Raw genomic sequence first — 6,000 nt, forward strand, 5'->3', positions numbered from 1 at the left:
TATCACTCATTAACTAGCAATGAAGTGCCACTGACTATTTGATAAAAATCCAGTTTATCAGTCAAACATGCAGCATTAACACTGGTGCAGTGCAATATAAAGCACAGTGTCTGTTGCGTGAGAACACTAGAGGAGGAGAACACAGTATGAAAAAACGACCAGGTGCTGCTAAAAACCGAGGAATATACAGTCCAGCACCTTAATGGCTTTGAATAGGATTAGCATAAACAGCAGATCAGGTGAGAGCCATGGTGGGTCTTTATGTAAGCTGTCATGTAATGGTTGAGTATCGGCTATGGGAACAAGGCAGGATGAGTAAGCCGCATCCAGCTAATGTTACATCAGCTGCCGATAATCCAGTTAATTCACATTAAAGCCACAGGTGATCTCAGTAATGAGGCAGCCACAGCCTTTATTTTTCATTCTTCAAAGGAACAGACTAAACGTGTCATCTGAATAAGTTCTTCACACAACTGAATATAGCTCTTCTTCTGACAGTTTGTAATTTTCCCTGCACAACCAAAGCGAAATTAGAATTGTGAAATTAGATGCATCACACATTGAAATCTGAACAGCTGGAGTGAAGACGCTAGCAAAACAATTTGTCTCGGAAATTAGGCCTCATTTGGTTTTGCTGAAAATTATTTTTATATGAATATGGATAATGTACTCAGAGACATTTAAATTAAATTGGTGAATGAATATCATTTTTGTTCAGTTGCCATGGTGTTAGAGCACTCAGTAGGAGTCCGTACAAAAACCTTTATTCCACTATATAATATGAACAGAATAGTAATGATAGCTGGAAAAAAGGCTCATTTAAAAGACAGCTGGATTTTAAGAGGTCACTTTTAATGTGTGCAAATTAGACCAGGAAATAAAGACTTAGTTTTAATACATATTTATAACATACAGTGGAATAATGAATAATACAGAAAGTCCTGAGTATTGAAGCCACATCAACTCCAATAAGAGTTGAGCTAATCAAACGCTGATTACTACCACAAATATGAACTGCAATATCCCGATGACGCGAACCTGCTCTGCTGCCATCTGCTGGTGTTAACAGGCAATAATTGTCTCTTGAAAGTCAGTCCCATTCTGCGTAATGCCTCATAAATACGTGTGGTAAGACGTCAGTGCATAAACACCAGCACTGAAGTGCAATTGTTAAACAATACTGAGCATTGTAAAATACCCAATATGGGCCCCATATGTCCAAACAAATAATAACATGATCCAAATATAAAGTAAATTCTGTCATTCACATTGGACAAAAAAATCTACTTACTTGACAATATTGAGAAGCACTTCAGGCATGTTACCTGTCTATTTACATCATGTCCAACAACTATGCTACATTTGTGACAAAACAACAGGATATATTTATGGCTTACAGGTAACAGACATTTTTCTAATGTTCATAACCAAATCAGTGGGACTCTGATGTAAAAGAGACAAACCAGCAACAGAAGTCCAAAAGCAGCAGTATATATAAACACCATGGGAATCCTCTGAAAATGAGACAACCAGGACACAAGGTGGTGCTGCTCTGGAGGTGGTATACACCTTTACACAAACAAACAAACACACACACACACACAACAATCCGCACCAGTCAGTTTAATAATCCGTTTTTTGACCTTCTTCAGTAAAGCAGACATATCCTCCAAAGTACAATGAAAAGTTCTGTTAAAATCTTATCAGGTTCCCCTTTAATTACAGCATGTAACCCATGGTGGTTTAAACAAAACATGACTTACGACTCAGAGGTGATGAGCGAGTCAGAAAAGCTGTGTTCACTGGTCTCCTGTGATTCCTGGTTCCCTCCTGATCTTTCCTCCTCTGGCTCTACGAGGGCAGATCGCCGACGGTGACGCAGTCTCATAGGACAAGGACTGACACAGGAACAAACACACAGGACATATGCACTTGAAACATGAAGACCAATAGTGAGGACATTAGGTACAGAACCTGAAGTGACCATTTATCCTAATTTTGTTTCCGTTTTTGTAAGCCACGATTGGTGTTGACTTGGGAATCTCTTGACGCTTGTTTGTTGCAAAAATGAGGTCCAACGGAATTTCCAAAAATTAAGATCTGGTTTATTACATGCTTGAAATGTTACAGGTCATTTTACCGGCAAAATAAAGTTAAATTAAAGTAGATATAAGACAAACAGAAAATACTAGGGCACAGGAAAAAATAAGCCAGCAACTACAAGGTCAAAAGCTGTGTGCTCCTAGTCAGCCACACCCTCTGCCTCCTCCTTTTCCTATTTAAAGACCCTTTGACCTGTTGAGGGCACATACAGAACAGAAATACAAAAGAATTTATTCATTTAAGGAATATAATACATGATCAAATAAATGGCTCCTGCAGAACCAATAGTAATAGCGCCTACGAAGAGTCTGTGCTGCCCGGTGTCTGCATTGATTTAAAAACACTGCAGAATCTCACCCACGCGGCTACTCATTCATTACCTCAGTGCAGTTTTACCTGTCCTCTGGCTTATTGCGCTCACAACGCCACTGTAAATAACAGCCATAATATACGCAGTACCTTGGAAAACCTCCCGAGTCAGTATCTTCCTCCTGACCCTGAGAGAAACCTCCAGGCAGGGGCTGCGCAGACGTGGCCACCGGTACATGGGAGGGACTAGCCTTTGGAGAGCTTTCCATTGGAATTACCTGTTGTCTATCAAGAGGTGGACAGAGGCGTATCTGAGGGATCTTATAGATGTGCATTTGTCAGAGAGACTATGAAGCACCGACAGGAAAAAAAAAAAATCATCATTTCACACAACGGCTGAAAGCGTTACCAGTACCTGGTGGTTTGTCGCACACTGCTTGTCTCCTGGGCCTGTGTGTCTGGGTTCTCACTGGATTTACACGCTTCTAAGAATTTGGCCTCTAGATCATGGAGCTGACAAGAATGTTTGAGTCGTGAGTCAATATGTGAAATAACTTGGTCATAATAAGGAAAAGTTTTTTATCATGTGCTAGACCTGTAACGTGCCTATTAACTGATAAAGAATGGAACTAAACACTGGTTACAAAATTCAAGCTTTGACAAGAGTTTCAATAATCCTACCTTGAAATGCTCTAAAACAGATTATAGCAATAGACAAATGAGTAGACTTAGTTATGTCTGAGGAAGAGATGAAGAGTTATTACCTGGCCTTGTGTCGGAATTAAAGTGATACTGACTCTTCGACGAGTGAGATGCTAAAGACAAAATAAAAAATTTAGATTGTGTTTAAATGAACTAGGTCTCATTCTCACTCTCTCAGATTAACTGATCTAAACGGAAATTATCACAGCCTTAAAATTCAAACACCAGAGGCTTACCTGTTGAGAAGATTGCCTTGTAAAGATGTTTCTTATGTCTTTATCATCTGCGTTAAAAAAACAAAAACAAAAAAACACCATAGCATTAGCGCTGTTTCACACTGGTTCCTCTTGGTGGGCTTTTCATTACGATGATAAAAATAAGTTCTCGGCTCACAGTCTGGTGAGTATATCTGGTAAACGTTATGAAGGTTCAGCCTTATCCCCGGGAGCAGCCCTGACCTGTGGTGTCACTGTGTAACCTGCCACGACTCCTGTGGAACAGCTTCCTCGTTTCCAGCAGCTCGGCGCTTTCGACAGCGTGACGTCTTTTCAGATGCTCCATGTGAAGTGACATCAGCTCTACCGCATGGCTTATACGGGCCTCCTTGGAAAACCCAACAAGGATGGTGTTGAATTTTTTCGGAGGAGGGGCGATAAGTAACGTATAAGTAAGTTTCCTCCGCCGGTCTCTTGGCTGGAAGGATTATAGCTACTGTACCTGGTGTGCAGCACCCAGCATCTCAGCAGCACTGATGATATTGTCCATGTTGCTCCATACCGTCTCCAGACTGGCCTCCATCCTCATCAACATCTCGCTGCTCTCGCTGTCCACACACCGGGCCTTCAGCAACTGGGCGGAAAAGCAAGTTTACCAGACCACAGCAAAGACATCGAGACTCAGACTTTTGTATATAAATGTTTAAGCCTCTGTAACTTGATTCACAATAAAAAAGACAGCGTCATTCATTCTTAAAGCAGAAAGAGTGAATCTTTAATATCTCCCTATCCATCAGTGCCTCGTGTCTCAAATAGTGAAGACGGATATAAAGAAATATATATATTATACAAAAAGTAATGTCTAGTTCAAAAGAAAGCGATAATCTGTGCTTATCCACTACACAGACATAGTAGTAATAGATCGAATCAATACTGACCTGCAGCGTGTCTTTAGTGTGCTCTAGCTCCCTCTGGAGGTTTTCTTCAGCTACTGTACGATCATGTTCCTCTGCCTGCAGTCTCTGATCCAGAGTGTACTGGTCACAGCGGAAAGCCATGGCAAACTGTGCAAAGGCACTCTGTGGGGAGGAAGGGTAGCAGAAAAAAAAAAAGTGAATGAGTACATGAGGACAACAATAACAATCAGTTTGTGTTTGAAAAAGAGGCAGAACATGTTCAGGGAAGGACTCCTGGCACATAGTTAGAAGATGCTATCTTCAACGAACGAATCTGGCTAATTTTAACGCATGACATTTGAATGCGTCTGGTGAATTTCACCAAAGGTACGGTGAAAACAAATGTTAACCAAAATGGATGATAGCATTTACTGTTCCTACAACAGGGAATTTACCTCAACTTCCTCCTCCGTCATCTCTTCACTACTGCAAAACAAAAAGGAGACAGAGACTTAAAATTCAGCTCAGATTAAGTGTTTATCTAAGTTTATCTCAGTGTTGATCTATTAAACATTTTGTTCTTTACAGTATAAACGGATAAAACGTTCGGTGTGTTGTGGCGTGGGGAGGGTTGGATAAGTGTCCTGTCCTTTCCATGATGTCTGGGCTCCCTCACCTGTGGAGACCCAGTCTCTCCAGTATAGAGAGCTCCTCCCAGGAAGCTGCCAAAACATCCTCCGGTTTTGGCTCTGGGCAAAGGTAGACCAAACACGACACTCTTATGAGCTCGAGTTTTTCATTTTTCATGTATTATAAACAAAAAGCATGGCTGCAAGGATGTATTTATGGAGTCAGAGAGAGTGAATCACCTTCATCACTGTCTTCACTGTCACCGAGTATACCAGCATACTCACAGGGCGTAGTTACGGATACAGGAGTCTACAAACAAATTTAAAAACATTTTTTTCCCATTATGAGCACAACAGTCTTTTAAATTCAGTCTTTTAGACAAGCTAATTAAATTAGTGAGAATAAACATTTTGTATAAATGTCTTTTATACGGCTACAAACGTGTTTTTACGTGAAAATACATTGCTATAAAAGGTTAGGTTTAAAAATCAATGCAGTGCTGAATATTGCTGAGTGAAAGCATATCCTAAAGTGTCGGCACTCTTAATAGAGATTGATTAGCGGAGGTCAGACATGCGGCCCGAACACATCGGGCAGCAGAGTGAGACACAGAAGAGGAATTCAGACAAACCGTGGACCTTTTATGGAAGTTCACTGCCTGCTCTGTGGGTGTGGAGACAGTTGGCAGCTTATCTGTTCTAACTCCAATTTTGTGTCAAATTTTAAGACTTGCCACAACGACGGAAATAGTAGGGTTGTCGTCATTTCATGCGATAAAAAGGGGAGTAGGTTTCATTAGTAATACTGTTGATGTTAATGACTGATTTCACTTTTTTTTTTTCAATCTGTTTGTGTGCGTAAACTGTGGAGTCTCTTGAAAGGTGATGTGTTCGAGTCCAAACTCGCCTGGGCACTCATCAGGCAGACAGTCTGTCCAGAACATTCAGGAACTGCACGACATAGACAGCTGAAGAGAGTTCACAAAGATTACCGAAAGCCTTTTGGCACACAAATACAAATGAATTATCCTCAAAGACTTAAAATAAACCCTGAACTTACCTGGATTTGTGAGGTCTCAATTTTCACACAACTGCACTCCGCCACTGCATACACAGAATCGGTTTGTTCTAAAACTATTTGAGTGT

This window comes from Chanos chanos, chromosome 6 (assembly GCF_902362185.1).
Source record: "Chanos chanos chromosome 6, fChaCha1.1, whole genome shotgun sequence".
NCBI lineage: Eukaryota > Metazoa > Chordata > Actinopteri > Gonorynchiformes > Chanidae > Chanos > Chanos chanos.